General features: G+C 42.8%; 1 protein-coding gene across 7 annotated transcripts in view; it reads left to right on the top strand.

Annotated features, from left to right (window-relative positions):
* The first annotated feature begins 4,506 nt into the window (after positions 1-4,506).
* The window catches only part of CDH8 (cadherin 8), a 420,824-nt gene continuing 407,823 nt past the window's right edge, over positions 4,507-17,507 (top strand). For 6 of the 7 annotated variants that reach the window (XM_049864203.1, XM_049864204.1, XM_049864205.1 and 3 more), the window contains exon 1: positions 4,507-4,844. The gene's annotated coding sequence lies outside the window, so the exon portion shown is untranslated. Of the gene's footprint in view, positions 4,845-5,719; positions 5,814-17,507 lie in introns of those variants that run through there. The other variant, XM_049864202.1, reaches the window with a different exon arrangement.

Genomic DNA, 17,507 nt, shown 5'->3' with positions numbered 1-17,507 from the left:
CCCGCCTTCGTCAGTTTCTGTTTAAAGGCTGAATTGGAGCTTATCTCTTTTCTAGCACCTGGGAAGATGGGAGATAATGCCATTTTGAAAACCTTCTCCAAAATGCTCTCAGCACAGATGTGGTTTTTCAGAGTGTTTACACCTCTATTTAACTGAAAATATAATGGCCAGCTCAAGATTAGTAATTACAGTCGATATTAAGAGATACAGTCCTAATTTCAGGGACGGCTAAAACCAGCAGCCAAGAAATGTAGAGTATCAAAACTCTAAATTGCAAGCTCAATGATGATCTTATCCCAAGAATTCATAATCACGTCTATAGAAATCAGCATAATTTTTCAAATCATATCGGAGACGTTGGCAAAGTCATCTCATAACACATTTAGTGTGCCTACACTTTTATTTCTTTTATTTTATGAAGTCGTATTGTCTTTTTTTTTTTTTATTGTCTTAGAACCAAAGGGTCGGCAGTTCGACTCCGCGAAGCGCTCCTTGGAAACTCTATGGGGCAGTTCTACTCTGTCCTATAGGGTCACTATGAGTCAGAATCCACTGGACAGCACTGGGTTTGGTTTTGGGTTTGGACTGTCTTAGAATATTTCAGGATAAAAATAAGTATTAATTCAACGTCACTTTTTTTTTCTTCTTCTTTTTGTCTTTATAAGTATCACCTGAGAAACCAATTGCCTCAGGCTAGTTCTCAAACGTTCGCATGCATCAGAATACCACAGAAGATTTGTTAAAACCCAGATATCTGGACCCCACCCAGCTTCCGGGCCTGAGAATTTGCATTTCTAAAAAGTCTGAAAAACCAAAACCAAACCAGCTGCCTTCAGGTTGATTGTGACTCATAGCAGTCCCATAGGATGGAATAGAACTGCCCCATAGGGTTTCCAAGGAGTGGCTCGTGGATTCCAACTGCTGACCTTTTGGTTAGCAGTTGAGCTGTTAACCACTGCGCCACCAGGGCTCCTACTGAGTCCCAGAAGGATGTTAATACAGAGACTGGCCCAGGGATATCAGTTTGAGAACCACTGGCCTAAAGGCGTCCCTGTAACTGCTCACATTCACTTAAATTGAGGACCATCACAGCTTTTCATGATTTTAGTACAAGACTGGTTTAAAGCCAACTCATAAATTTAAAAAAAAGAAACCATCCTAAACTTATTTACATGCTTCCAAACTTGCCAAAATGCCTCTTAACTTTTTTTCATTCTTATGAATTATGATCCAATATTATAATTGAAAAAAATATAAAATTAAAAGGACATATTTTTATTTATTTTTCAGGTTTCTTCCTCAGGATTGCATAACACCAAAATGTGTGAAAAGAACTCTGCACCCATGGAAAATATTACATATTAATTTGTGTGCATTTATGGTTTGGCTTTCTTAATATTTCAGATTCTTGAAGTTTTTGCTTTAAATGATAATACATACCTCCAGCAGTCAGCATAGTGTGAAATCCCATCCTTCATGAAATCCTCACTCCTGAACCCCACCTTTAGGAAATATCCCATGAATTCATTTAATTCATCTAAGAGTAGCTCAGAAGTTTTCAGCAATCATACCATAGTAAACATTTTTTATTGTGCTCTTTTTATTGTATTTATTTTTGCTGTTGTTTTGTGCTGAAGAATGAAAACCAGAAAATTGTGTTTTAATGCTGTAAATAATAGCTATGTTTCATTCTGTCATTACTGGTCTTAGAGTCTTCCTAGCTCCCCCCACCCTTTCCAGAGCTCTTAATTCCTACAAACCAGCTGACTCCCTAAATCTCCAAGTAACCAGCCACCTGGTTGACTGTCTCTCTCCCTTAGTCAAAATTATGACAAAGGTTCCATCCATAGTGAAAAAGAAAAGTGTTTCTTTACTACACGGAGTCTCTCTCCAGCTCATTCACTCCCAACCACGGTCGACTCTTCTACCAAACTGTCTGCCTGTCACTAAGATCCAGCTTCATCCCACTTTACATCAGTTGGCCAAGGTTATTCTAAATACAATCCTCCCCCACCCCAACTCCTCCAAAGATACCCCTGCCCTATCAGCTAATTCCTCCCTGCTTCCTCCCTATAAATGCCTCACAACACATGCAATTTCAGTTGCCATTCTACAAACCCTATGTAGCACGGACCTCTTCCTGCAGGGAGCCTGTAACCCTGGAGAGGGTGTTGAAAGGAAAACACATTTCATAAGGAGGTAGGCGCTCACCATCGTGAAATTACACTGCATCCTATTAAGAGTGGGTGGAATTGTGAAAGAGGCAAATGCCTTGTCTTTTAGCATCCCTGATTATTTTAGAAATATCCTCATAGGGCTTTTAAACATTGTCCTATGCCTCTTTGACACTGCTTAATCATCCAGACCTCCACTAAGAATAACCAGGAAATTCCTGCCGCACTGCTCTGAGCAGAGATTAGCAGGTGTAAAGAGGGCTCCCACGAGTTCTGCACGACCAGAATTCAATGAAGACAACCTACAGAACTGCTCTGAGGATAAATGAGTGGCTAGTGGGTTTCTACCTCCGACTTTTTTGGTAAGCAGTAGAGAGCTTAACCACAGCACCACCAGGGCTCCTAAATGTGGATAGGGTGAGTCAAAATAAACTCATTCTTAACCCAAGAGACCCGAAACTACAGAATTCTCACCCTCTTCTTTTGGTCAGCATAGTTGTTTTTCTTTAAGAAAGTGAAATTTAAGAATAGTGTCCCAGCTCTAACACTCTGGCTTCCTTTTGAGACCAGTTTGCTATCTGTGACAGTTCCTAGGCTTCAGAGTAACACATGACGTTACATGTTGGGAGGTACCACAAGGAAAGGTTCAGTCCATTTGTCCAAAGTAAAAATGAATCTCTGAAAATCAAGTACAATCCAAGGTGGGATGTGTTTCCTTGCCCACCTGGTACTGTCTGGTCTAGCCACAGGTATAATTTGATTGAGGTTTGATTGTTCTCCTTTCCCGCAAGAGAGAATTAGCTAATTCCAGAATACCCTGTAACCAGGCATAGTCTGAGAAAAGAACAGAGTTTCTTAGTGACTACCTGGGGGAAAAATACTTCTAGTCCTCTTCACCTCTCCCTTTCTGAAAGGATTCACTAAGTTTTTTGCCCCTAAAAAAAAAAAAAATTTTTTTAACAGCTAGCATGTGAAACAGACAAGATATTACACCAGTAGTCAATATTTTTTTCACCATTTAACAATGGCACAATGGGATGTTAGATGCAGCACACACACACACAAATGTCAAATTTGCATAAATGTTATAAGCATATTGTGCCTATTTTCTCATTCTGTTCACTCTGTCTCATTAATTCAAGTCAGACGGCAGAACTCTGCAGACTGTGTGTCTGGTCTTCACCACCGTTTCCCCTTTCCCCTTCTGTTTTGGCTTCTGCCCCCAGCTGGTGGGATCTACTCTCAGAGTTCTCTTCTAGGGGGCAGAGAAGGGACTGAATCAGGGTCTTCCGGGGAGGGGAGTTAAAAATAAATATAAAATCGTATATTTTAGTAATTTTTATTAAAAAGTGATCAAAGAGGCTGAATATTACTGTATGTTGTGCCCACTGATGAGAAAAGTCATCGGAACCTCGTGATTCTTATTTCCTTCTCGCGCTGACTCTACACCAGGGTTGGCCATTTCTCAGGATCTAAGTGGAGTCCATCAGAGCACTAAATCGGGCCATGTCTCTTGGTGGGGCAGGGATCTGTAAGGAGGTGCCCCAGAGGAGATCTGGAGGCTAGGATACACTAAGAAGATACAGCAAGCCCTCCTCTTATTACCCAGACAAGTTCTGCTCTTCTCTCCAAACTCATTCACTGTGCGCCCCTCGTGGCTGCCCCTCGGCTCTCCCTCATTCCATTCCCCAAAGGAGTAGAAGCACCGGGATATTAGGAACGGGACCCACCGACAGGACCGCGTCACACAACCTCGTTTACAGAACGTCTGTCATAGATAGTTGTCTTACAAACCCCTACTCTGTACGCAAGAGGACCTAGGAATCACGAGGAAGTAAGCTGTCATGCACACTCCCTTGCCCTGTGTCGTCCTCTTCCTCCCACGGAAAACAGCTGTGGGTCCCGGAGACGCTTTTCAAGATAACGCTAGCCCCAGAGCTCAGGTGAGACCTGGAGAGAAAAAGCTCGCGGGTACCTCCTCCGCATCCTCTCATCTTCTGCCAGCCCTTTTATCCGGAAGCTTGGCCCCTCGCAGCCTGCGCTTACAGCACCGAGGGGCGCATCTTCACCCGCTGGCTCTGGCGGCGGAGACGCGCGGGGCGTGCTCGGGAGCGAGGAGCGAAAAGTTGTGCGCCCACTTGGTCGCGGAAAGAGAGCAAAAGAGCCAACGCGCGAGAGCGCAGGGGGAAAGCAGGGAGGGGGCGGGGTGGGGGACTGCTTCCATGAATTTCCAAGTGGTAGACCTGCCTCTGCGCTCTGCCCAATGAGATCCGTAAGGGGAGGCACCCGGCTCACTTTTCCACATCACTTCACAGTTACATTTGGCAGGCAGGCGGGCTCGCACGCCGAAGCGCTCAGCCCAGAATTAGTGGATTTATTTGGAATCTCCCTGCCGCCTTGAAGCTAGTCGGCTGCAGCGGGTTCGTGCACAGACGGGAGCGTCCCTCCAGCCGCTGCACTTTCTGCTGCCGACACCCAAAGCTCAGCGCGCTCGCCCCGCTTCTCCGCACCCAGCCCGGCAGCTCCGAGAGGCATGAACGGAATCCGGAGGCGCCTGCCCAGCGCGTGGGGACCGGCCGGCGCTCGCCGCCCGCGGGAGCCGACCCCGAGCCCCTGCAGCCATTTGTGAACCCGGAGGCTTGCCATTAGCCAACGCGGAGCCCCACAGGAGTAAGTCCTTCCTACCCCCTGATTTTTCTCAATGCTTGGAGGACAGTAAAGGGACCCTTTCCTTTAGGAATTCCCGTGCCCCTTCGGACCCCTTGCGCACCTCCTTCTCCCCAGATGATGAATGTGGGTTCCCAGCCCCGGCGTGCGATTGAGCTGCATCTTCTTTCCCGATAGCCAGGGCTCCTGGGGACGCCTCAGGGCTTTTTGCCTGACAGTTTTTGCCAACTGCTCTGTCAGTGGGTCCTGTAGAGTAGCATGTTCTAGGCTGTTCCCCTCCAGTTCTCCTACCGGTCTCCTTGGGGTCGCCTGGCGCTTCCGCCGCTTCGCGATGCAGGCAGGCGCCGCTGCAACCGCGCGCCTCCACTGCGGGGTCCGTGCGGGGAATGGGAAGCACCAGACTCTGGTGGGGAGGAGGGCGCAAGCCCGAAAGGAAAGGTGGCAAAGGGGTTGGGGGATGCCATCTCGCTGGGGTTTTGCACCTCCTCCCCGGAGGCAAGGCAGGGCGACCCTTGTGGTGGGGCTGCGGACCACGACTCCGCAGCGAGAGCCCCCAGCGTGAGGCTTTCCCACAAGTGGCTGCCGAGCCTAGGGAGCGCGGAGCCGCAGCAAACTTGCCAGGTTCCTTGCAAACGCCCCTAGCTAAGACGCTGCTCCTGACCCGGGCAGACTCCCCAGGCAGTGCCCTCTCCGAGTCCTCGAGACTGCGGTCACAGAGGCCCCCTGAGCCGGATTTTCGGTACCCCTTCTCCTAGCGCCCGCAGAGCCAGAGGCTGAGCTTTCTGCCATCTCGCCGCGCCTCATCCGCGAACCGTTGGTGGTGTGGGTCGCGCTCCTCGCAGGACAGAAGGAAAAGAGGGCTCTCCCGGGTTCTGCCGGCCCGTAACAGGTTTATAAGGGACCTACTCCCTTAGCTGGAGCTACGGCTAGGAAACAGTGCAAACGTGCGGTCTCCAAAGCTGATGCCAACAGGTATCTACGATTCCCTCCGCTTTTTCCCTCCCCAGGACCAAAGCCTCCCCAACCCTATCCGCCCGAAACCTCAAAGTTTCATCATGGTTGATCCTTCTCCGTAGGCACTGAGCTGGTGGCAAGTCAAGGACTAGCCGTTTGCCTCCGCCAGCGGAGATGGCAGCTGTTTGCTTGGGTTGCTAAATGTAAGAAATCAAACAACATTGTTTATTGTTGCAAGCGCACGGCTTTAGTCCGTAAATGGAAAATCAGGTTGGCAGCTGCTCACTTCAGGTCCAATTAAATGATAGAGCTTACAACCAAGCGAGCAGGAGGGAGAAAAGGTCCTTTCAACTTTACCACCGTTTCCTGAAGATTCCAAAAGAGTTTCCCTCTTGTAGAGGCACAATCAGACAATCCCTTAGGGCACCAGGGCTGCTAATCAGATCCGCCGGCGGCTTCCTCGGGCCGGGCTTCACAGAATTGGTGGGTTGGCAATGGGGGGGGGGAGGACACTGGGGAAGGTAGAGAAGAGCAGTGCCCTCTCACACCTGGCACCCTCGCGAAGCGCTAGGAAGGACGTGGGATCGGTTGGGGCCATTTGGAAGAGCCTGCCCTCTTTACAACACTCCTGACAGCCATCCCTGTGGTTAAAAACCCTCCCTGGGCTGTCACCTCCGGCTGCATTATAGGAGCTTTTCAACTGGAAAACTGTATGTGGGGAAAAAGATATTTCTGTAAAATTGAAGAGTGGGATTTTCCATCCATTCAACCTCGCTGCTGTACTTCACTGAATGCAAAATGAGCCCTGTCGTTCATGCTAAACACGGCTCAATTTCTCCCCGGCTGGCTGTCTGTTGCCTTTCGTCAGCGGTGTCCAGCTTTGCAGAGATTTCATCTGGAGTGCGTGTGTGTGTGTGTGTGTGTGTGTGTGAGAGAGAGAGAGATACTGAAAGGAGCCTGATACCTTTGAAAGATGTTCTCTGTGGGTTCCTTTTTTTTTTTTTTCCTTAATCATCATGTCCAGATAGGTTTTTCACTTCCCTGTGCCCTGTGGCAGAATGAACTTCTAGGGCCATCCCTCTTATTTAATAATTATTCCAATAGTACTCTTCTGTAATTCTGCTGTAGCGGATTGGAAGCGTGGACGTGTCATGCTGTGACAGTTGCAGGATTTTAAATCACCTTTGATATTTTTGTTTTCTGGGCTCAGAAGAGGGCTTAGAATTGAGGAAAATCCCTTCTGAAAACCAGGAAAGAAGCCCTGCTGGGCACTAGGGGACTGTTTCAATATTTCACTCAAGACTGCCAATGTCAGTTTATCTTCCTCATTCCTGTTCCCCGCACCTCCCAGATAAGTATCCAGGTATTCCCTGACTGGCACAAACAGGTCAACTATTTTACAGACGCTGGCTAATGTTCTCTGAGATCTGTGCTGCAATGCTGCCATTCAAACTCTTTAATCTTTCTCCCCTGCCACATGGATCTTATATGTCTAATTATTATTTAAAAAAAAAGCAAGGATTCTGCTTTATAATTTACAGTCTCTTAAAGCCCTCAAGACTCTAGATGGGTAAATCTTTGCACACAGGACTCTTGGCTTTCTGGTGTCTGGGGTGCATTTCTTAAGCTCTTGAAGGTGTGTTAATTTAGCTGAAGATAACACAGACTATTTCATATAACCCTCTCCAGAATAGCAGCCCTATTTGCCTTGATGTGTACATGACAGCTCTGAAGGGAAGTTCTGACCCTGGAAAATAACTTTATTGTGGCTAGTGTGTAGAACTGTTTGTTGTCAATATAGTATTCAGCTAAAGCACCTCTTGAATGGTTTAGCACTGGACACATTTTTAAGAAGCCAGTGGTACCATGTTGGATGTAAAAAAAAAAAAAAAAGGAAAGAAAATAGACCATTTTAAAAGTCATTTGTAAAGGCTATCACATAAATATACTCATAAATGTAACATTTCCTTGTAAACTATGCACAGCTTTTAAGGTCTGATACTCTTGTTAGCAGGGAGCATCCGATTGTTGGAGCAAAGCTTGGGAACTCCAAAGAATGAGAATATAGTGAGTCTATTCAAGAAATTTTGCCGCAGGGCTTTGCTTTCCAGGTTCATTTCATTGTTTATTGGTGGGGAAAAAGGAATGCAAACAGAGAAGTTAGAATTCACACTTCATTAACTGTTCAAAAACCTTATCAATATAAGTAACTTGATGATTTGAAGAAAAACTAAATCTTTTTTTTTTTTTGCTATTTGAGGTGGCACACCTTATGGCTTTATCAACATTCTATTTTGAGTGAATTTCCATTGCAAAACCAAAAGCTTTTGCCAGTAAAGTGATGTTCACTTGACATTTCCAACCACACTTTCCTGGATCATCAGTAAAGTTTTGTGTTTGACAAATCAGGGAACTAGCATAAACCCATTAGCCTTTCCCTTACAGATATAATTTAAGGTCCCAAGACTTCTTTTTGAAAATACCATGCTCAGTGAACTATTGATATCAGTTTCAATCATTTTATATTTCTTATGAAGTTATTCAGTCCAATGGGGGAAAAGTACAGTTTGCCCAGTGTTTTCAGCACTGTTGGCATTCGCTATTGCAAGAGACTAACTTTGCTTTTTTTAGAAAAAGCTTTTAGCTTTGGTATGTTACATTCCACTTCTTACAGGGTGTGAAATTAAACCAAGAATGATCCTTGTTGCTCTCTCTGTACTATGTATTGCACACACACACAAACACACACCCCTTACTTCTTGAAAATGTGCCCAGATGTTTACCAGTTCAAGTCTTACATTTTTATCATGTTCCCTTTGCCATTTTATTTCCTTAGTTGGCTTGATTTATCCTTCAGGAGTCTCAGATTTGCATATTAAGCAATCTTTAAAAAAAAATGTGCTTTGCTTGTGGTGCTGGAAACCCACCCCCACCCTATCTCATAGATGTTTATTTTTGAAATGGAACAATATTTTGATGAACCAAGGCCATTATCTGATTTGTAAGGCTTAATTCACCAATTTAACCAAAGGACCGTTAGCCCTTTCTCATTTCAGTCACAAAGGAAGTTATGATGAGCAATCTCTTTTCTGCTGAACCTGTGGTTCTGGCCTCTGGAACCCGCTTTAGATGTAACCATGAGGAGAGAATTAGTTGAACCTGGCAACTTCAAAAGGTCAAGAAAGAAATAAGTTCAAAGGATGCCATTTAGCTTCTTCTCTCATAGGTTGGCACTAACTAAATCTTCATTGCCACTTCATGGCAAAGTGCTGGGGCCAGTACTGTTTCATTTTCTACCATGTCCCAAGATTTTACTTCTTGAGTTTTAAATGTCATGTGCTATTCCCTATCATAAACGTCATCCACCTTCTTGCTTTTAGACTTCATTTCTTTCCCCCAAGCTTTTTTAGTAGATAGAAACATACAGATGTAATTTTCCATATCTCTTTGGAAAACATTATAAAAAATAACACTTACGTCTCTAGCCTCCAAAGACTTTCTCTCTCTACCACCCGCTGCCAAAGATAATTGCAAATGCTAGAGCTATGACTGGTTACTAACCACACAGTTAGTGGTTAGTAAACATTCATTTAATGCATTAACAACTTAGCAAAGGCTATGCCCTCCCCCACGCCCTCGCCTGCACTATTTTTAATAGAGGTGGGGGCAGCGATAAATCATATCCATAGCCTCAACTTTCTCTATAAAAATTGCATAAATTGTCCCAAATTTGTTTTTAGACCCAGCTTTTCTCATATTTTACCATCAGTTTTACTTCTGTTTCACAAAGCGCTTTTTTTCTTCCTCATAATCATTTTTTGAATGTTAGGGGAATATCAAAATGACATAATTCAGCTTTGTAAAAAAGGAGAATGCCTCCCAGACTTGACTTGCTTCGAGGAATCCTATGAAACTCTATGTGATGCAAAGTTATAATTTATAGGGAAAAATGCTGTGACTATGGAATGGTTGCATGTGTAACCCAAACAGTGTCTGCACCTTTGCCTTGCTGGGAACCTATAAAAAATCACTGAGGGTGAACCTCCTCCTCCCTTCTTCCCTCCCTCCCTTCTTCCTCTCTTTCCTTTCTTTTTGTGTTTTAATGGATCCACTCAGGTTAACCTCAGGTGAATTGCAAGCCTGGGTGTGTTACAAGACTATACTGTTTTGCAATGATTTTAAGCAACAGGATACCTGTCTGTCACAGGCACAACCAGGAAAATGATTAGCTATGCCGTGATAAAGTGTTTCTGTTGATGTGTTTATTGACGTTTTAAGCATGCTGAATATGTTGCAAAGGAATCCTTTCTAGATATCTCACTAAAATGAAAATAAAATGTTATCGTAGCGTATACATGTTCCATCAGCCGTTAAAACAATATTTTTCATGGACTGTTTTTTCTAGATAGATTAATATCCAAAATATGATTATTTGATCCCTGATGTGATACATATAACATAAAATAAGTAGCTTTGTAGGGAGAAGGGAGTATAAATATTGTAAGGGAATGCTTTTCTTTCCTATGTGTGCAAACTCATCTCCAAAATCCTAGTAATATTCCAGATTTGATATAACAGTTTACAAGGGCATATCCCATTCTTTATTAGTCTATTGGTGCTTGAACTTGACAAATACAATTTTTTACTTTTCTGAGTCCAATTGGTTTTGGTTTAAGTCCAAGTATTTCCATCTTCAAAATGGGCATGCTCAAAGATATGAAAAAATATATATACCTGTTTTGATTAGGGAGGTAAACCAAACTCATACAAGTATTTAGATTTCATGAAAATAATTATGTAGTAACTGAAGAGAACATACTTTGTTGTATGCGTAAGCACTTCCCTTCGTGTTCATGTTCATCTACATGATATCTCATTATTTTTGTCAAATGGTCACCTACTATCTGTCTCACTGTCTATCCAACTATCATCTGTGTCTGTAGCTCGTGTTGCCAGTGTTGGTGGGTGGCTTTTAAGCTATAAAGCCTTTGAAACATAAAAGAATGACAGTAAGGCACACTTGTAAGGGTGGTTACTACACAGTATAATCTAATCGGCAGAATCTTGACTTATTACACTGAGAGTCTTGGCTGCGTTTCCATTTCAGTATAACTGACTCTGTAACTCTGGTTATGTGATATAGTGGTTATGATTTTAACCATTTCCACATTTCTTAAGAGAGAAGGTAGAGCTTCTAATCTTTAACTGTCATCAGTAGTACTAATATTCTTTGAAATGACTATAAAAAGTGTTCTGAAATTTTTGGGTAGAAGACACTGCGAGAACTCAAGCTGCAATTACCATTACCCTCTCTGAGGTCCCTTCTGAGTAGTGTTTAGATATTGCCTTGAACTCATCTCTGAATTACTAGGGATTCTCCACTTGGTTCATCCTCAGATGGATATAAATGATTAGGAAATGCACTGGAACTTCTCTTGTGGAAGAGCAATACCAAGCTATGTTTTCGATGAGTTATTCTAATTTATTCAAAGTGAATCGCCTGGGCATGGATGTGCAATGCTTACTTACACTTTGCCTTTCAGGAGAAAATCATGGTGGACAATGACATGTTCTCTGAAAATGAGAGGCACAATTGGCTGGGGGGCAAAATAGAACCCTTCAGAGGCCTAATCACATTATGTGAAATTATTAACTGTAATATAAAAAATTATTACCTATGGGTTGGGAAAGCTATTCATAAAATTCCGTTTCATGTAGACCCACCTCGGCTCATGCATTTTTTTTTTTTTTAAATCAAGAGATGGAAAAAATTATTTTATTTCTTACCTGCCTATATATTATAGTGGAGCTGTGGCGGTGCAATGGCTAAGAGCTTGACTGCTAACCAAAAAGACTGGCAGTTCAAATCTACCAGTTGCTCCTTGGAAACCATGTGGGGCAGTTCTTTTCTGTCCTATGTGGTCTCTGTGAGCTGGAATTGACTCGACAGCAACAAGTTTATGTATTAGAACATTCAGATTTTCCCCATTGATACACAAAGCAAGAAATGGAAATAAAAATAATTTAAAAAAATTAGTCAATATTTTCTGGTAAGCACGAATACTAGATAAACATTAACTGTTGTTGCTCCAGTGACAAAACGTTTTATACATAATTTATCTTATTTTATTTTTTTTGCAGTCCTTCAAGTTAAACCAAAAATCTGTTGCTGAGGAGTCAATTTCAACTCATAGTGACCTTTTAGGACAGAGTAGAGGTACCACATAGGGTTTCCAAGGCTATAATCTTTACAGGAGCAGACTGCTGCTTCTTTCTGCCTCTCCTTCAAGTCAGATAGTATTAAACATAGCTGAGTTTTCTCACTGCCGATATTGAGATTCAAAATTTGCCCAGGTCAGTCATTTTATGAATTCAAACTACTTCTGTTTGAATCCGAAGTCAGTGTTCTTAACCACTAGCCTATGGAACTTCCCCACAATCCAGCTGTATTCAAGATTAATAAGCGTTAAATTGACTCAGATTGGTTGCTTTGATTTCGATGGCCAGCACAAATTGTATTCACTTATTAGGTCTTTGGCTATAATAGACAGTGATTTAAAGACAGCAAGGCATGTGGGTTTTTAATAGAGAAGTGGGGATTTAGATTAGACTTGGGAAAGGACTTCCTGGTACTACTGTGTCTGTAATTGGCGGGAGAGGTGTGGGACTTATGTTCATCTTTTGGGGGGGTTCAACGTGTCTCAGTGGCGCCTCAAGGAAGCCCAACAGAATAGATTCAACCTTCAATAACTAACCTTATGATTGAGGGAAGTTTTCTAAATAAAAGTCTGGATCTATATAGCGTTAGAAAGAAGGGGACTTATTTTGACCTTCTTGTTTTTGTCACTGGCTTTGTCACCCCTTTCTATAATTTCCCTAACAGATAAAAAAGCTTCTGTGTGAATAATGAACTTCTGACTCCATCTTGGGAAAGGAGGAGAAGGTTTCATTTTGTTTTTGTTCTATTGCCGAGGTAACCAGTCATTTTAGGACTTCTGAAAACAAAAGCTTCAGGAAAAAAAGAGAAGCATGCCAATAAGAGAGCAATGGACCTGGCAAGTGTTGTCTTGGGTGTCAGAACAAGCAAATTTATGCTTTTAGACAGATAGACATCTGGATAAGTATATGGTCTGTTGCCAAAGAACGTTAGATGACCAGAAGGGTTATGGCTAAGGGGGGAAATAAACACACACACACACAGAGAAATAAATGTTTGTGTGTACATGCCTGTGTGTACATAAATAATTTCAGATTCCTTTTCTATCAAGAGAATCTGGTCCGGAAACTCTGAAGGATTTAGGATAGGCAATTCTCTTGTACTATTTATATTTGAATACCTGCAAATATCATTCTCCTCTAAAATTCAAAGACCTCCCCGGCCTATTCTGCTTCAGCCATTCTGGGCTTGGTGTGAATTGCACTGGGCCACACACTGAATTGCATCCCTTGTGCTCATGAAACACCACTTTGAATTCCATGTGCATTTACCTGTTTTGAAGCAGCCCGCTAATGGCTCTAAATTCAAGGTCAGAGACATTTTTAATGGAAACTCTCTGGTCCTGGGTGTCATTTTTGCCTCCATGAAATACTGTGGCCACTAAGCCCAGTGGGTAATAAAAGCATAATTTCCTGTCAACCACAATAATCTGTTGGATTGAATCCTGAAGTGCTTGTAAAAGCCTGTTTTTATTTTAGACTTCACGCATCAACGTGAGGCCCATCATTTGGAGCTTTAATCCACGTGGCTTACAGAAATCGATGGTGCAATATGTTTTTGCATAATGACTTAACATATCTGAGAATTGACCGGGTTCACCCTAACAAAATGTTGGGGTCAGCAGAGTAAGATCCAGGCTGTAATTAGAACTATCTCTAAAATGTAAGTATTAATGAAAAGTCGGATTACAAGTCTCTTACTCAGTAAAACATATCTTCTTAAAAAGGAATCCTAAGTACTCTCTTATATGTAAGAATCCGGAGAGACTGTAAAATCTCTTCTTCTCCCTATCTGGGTGTAAATCAGTACAGCGGCATTATCATAAAGTGGATTGCTTGGTTAGACAGACATACAGTGGTTGGGAAATCTAAAAATGAATTGATTTTTTACCCCAGCTTTACAACCTTCCTCAATTTCTTCTTTGCGTAGAGGTAAGCAGTTTGTGTATGCAGTTGTTATTCATGTTTATTAATTCGGGTTAACAGTGACATAGCATTCCGCTGCCTCCCAGGAATTTCTGTAAAGCTATTTATTTAGTCTCTGATCATCAAAGAGTATAACGTTAGCTTCGCCCATGGAAGAGGTTGAAGCATACAAATAGTATGGTTGTGATTGTCACACTAGAATCCCAGTACTTTTCAAATGGCAAGATCGCCTTGAAAGCCAGGTCTCAACATCCCAAGATAGCATGCCTGTACATGTGAACACAGCACTTAGCTGGGCAACTGACTAGTGCATGTGAACGCGACAGTTAGCTGGCCAACTCCTAGTGCTACCAGTAAAGGATGAGGATGGAGGATGAGGAGGGGCAGTGCGTTATGAAAGCACCCAAAATCTTATACACCCCCACACACTGGTACAGGGCTTCCCACAGTCTGGTATGTGTGTGCACTCCTGTATGCACAGTGATGGTAAGTCACGCATGGCCATGGCATTAAATGATAGGGGAAGTGACTCCAACACACCACTGAACCCTTCAGGTTTCATCTAGGAGAAGGTCTGAGTTGGGAGCTGGTCTTATTCCTCCTTCAAGTGATCGGATCAGAAGCATCTGCACCACAAGAAAGACTGTTAGAAAGGCAGACTTTCAGGTCTCACTCCGGACTCACTGGATCAGAACCTGCATTTTAAAAAGATTTCCAGGTAATTTATTTGTGTATTAATGTTTCACTGAGGTATGCTGGAGCAGGCTCTTCCAGCCACCAGAGCCAGATTTTGAAATTTGTAGGAACTGTCTGAGACAGTTGACAGTCATGTTGGTAACTTCAGATCATCGCAGCGAGACTATGTATACCATGGAAGTGGAAACATGCTACATATCAGCATTTTTTTTTTTTTCTTTTGGGAAACCACTTGTTAAATGTTCACCAGCACGCCACTGCCTTTCACTGTTGCTTGTCTTCCTTTTTAACAAAGAGAAATGTCCTCAGGCATTGACAGGATCTAGTTCCCTGAAAATAAAACCTTAGTTAGAATATGAACCTTAATCGACTCGACGGCACTGGGTTTGGTTTGGGTTTTTTTGGTGCTTCAGTTTGCTTATTTCTAGATGGGAATGAAGGTAAAGTCAGCAAAACTTACATCACAGGGTTACGAACATACGTGTGTGCGTAGTCCTTCTTGGTGACTTATTTTCCAGGCACTTTCTAAATATGTACTATTAGTATTGTAGTTTTAGAATTACCTTCTATCTATGGCAAATACTATCAGCTTTCTGTTTTTAAGTAAACCAAGCTGGTTTTAAGAAACTATAAAGTAATAGGTGATAGAAGAATTTGGCAACAATTGAGAAGTGGTATATGAGTGTTTAGGTGTTAGCACTGTCCCGGGGTCGTGATGGGGATGACCGGGATGATGAAGAGTTTCTGTTGTGTTGCGCTTATTTCTCCCAGAGCTCTGCATTGACTGCAGGGCATTGGGCAAGTCAGTTCTCCCTTTCTCAAAAAAATAAATAAGAAGTTGGACTGGCATAGTACTCACTTGTCTCCCATTCTTTTCCCCTAAGAATGCACACATTTTTATATCCCAAAGCTTTGGACAAATCAGACATGCCCTTCATTCACAAAGAGCTGTCAGAGAAGAGGGGGCCCTAGATCATATATCATACATCATATATCATATATCATGACCAGTATGAGTTTGATGGGTGGGAAGGTGTGTGCAGTGACCACCGACTGGGTGATGTAGTAACTAATAACTTGAAGACTACCTATAGATGCTGATTCCTTCAGAGATCCTGGACTAGCTAGTGGTCTTGTTCTTGTCCACTGGTTGTCTGAAATGTCCTTTTATAATCACCCATTCCCTAATTGGCTAATTCTTTCTCAACATCTAGATAACATCTCCTCCAGGAAGCTTCCTTCTCCCAGAATCATCATCAGCAAAACAGCCATCAGGGTATACTTGCACAGTATTCGGTTTAATTTAAAAGAACATTTTTTGGCACAATTTAAAAGCTAGCTTTTTCAAAGTGTTTTACCAAGGTTATTTCCTTTGATCCTCAAAATAAACCTCTTTGGTAGGTATTATTATTGCTATTATTATTATGAATTGTTCTCCAGTTATACAACTAGTAAGTGGACAAACTGGGGACCAATTAATAATAATAATTTAAACCAAGGCAGGCTGACACTAGATATTACTCACACGACCATCTCGCTATTCTGCCTCCGTAGAACTCAGACATGGATGGCTATTGAGCATTCTGGTATGGACTATAATAAAACAGGGTATGTTTAGAGAGAATAACTCCCTTTTCCTGGGGAAGTGTTAAGGCTGAAGTTCCACAGACAGAACAAGGCTCACCCTCTGTGTAAAATGGTCCAGCTCTTTCCTCATCAGCATGGCCTTCATCCTCCCACTTGCCACCTCTGGCAATATTTTTGAGCTCCTTCCTTTGTGTTGCCCCATTACTTTGCCTACACTCTCACTGCAGAAATCAAGAGTTTCACTCCTTGTTCATTTATTTGTCTCTGTTACCAGACTGTGAACTTCTCCGGGGCAGGGTCTATGTGGTCGCCAGCCTCATCATCAGGTTTAGGATAACAGGAGTAACTGGTTCATTGAGTACTTTCCGAAAGCCAGCTGCTTTATATGTGTCTTTTTTCTGAATCACCTTGATGCTATGTATGGCAGGAATTGTTACCATTCCAATTTTGAAGAAGAGAAAACTGAAGCTCAGGGAACTTGGATATCTCGTCCATTGTTACAGAGGTAACTAGTGGGGTAAGCTGGGATTCAAAACAGGTGCTTTCCAAATGACATTATACTACTTCAGCACCCTTACCTGCCCTCATGTCTAGCAGGGAGCATACCATGTTGTATAGTGAATGAGCTATCAATGCTGTTTAAATAAATACATGGATTGGCAATTCAAATAGATATGAATATTTTTGGGATTTCCTTTTGGGGCATTTTGAATTCCATTTTGCTTTAATTTTGAAGCCTGCAAAGGTCTGCTCTCACTCTGGGATGAGAGAAGGTTTTATCAGAAGTCTGCTTTAAGGGAAGACTTGATTTCCTGCCTGTGTTGCAATTCCCCCCAAATTGCATTTTTCTGGATTGTCTTTTCTTTGAGTTGGTTCCCTGTTGAATGCTAGTCTTCCCTTCAGTTCCCAAAACTTGCAGTTTCTCCCCTAGGTACTTATCAGTGTGGGACCTCTTTTGAGGTACAAAGTTCTAGTGACTGAGCTCTGAGCCTGGGCAAAGAGTGACAAGCAGGGCGATTCCACTGGCCATCTCCTTAGAGCAGATACTGCCTGCATTTGTGGCCGAATCTGGGTCTGCCCCTTTCAGCTGGCTTCACTAAGGCCACTCACCAGCTCAGCCAACGTTGATGAGTTTCTCGTTTTCCCATCCTGAGCCAGAATGGAACCAAGGACCTAGAGGTGAAAAGGTTCCCTTCCCCATTATGAATTCCCTCAGCCACACTGTTCCCGATGGTGTCCTGAGGAATTATTTTCCCGTTTAATCTAATTCAGCAAGGCTTCTTTCTG

The sequence above is a fragment of the Elephas maximus genome, chromosome 21 (genome assembly GCF_024166365.1).
Source record: "Elephas maximus indicus isolate mEleMax1 chromosome 21, mEleMax1 primary haplotype, whole genome shotgun sequence".
Lineage (NCBI taxonomy): Eukaryota > Metazoa > Chordata > Mammalia > Proboscidea > Elephantidae > Elephas > Elephas maximus.
The sequence above is the reverse complement of the archived record's forward strand: the minus strand, read 5'-3'. Positions and strand labels throughout refer to the sequence as shown.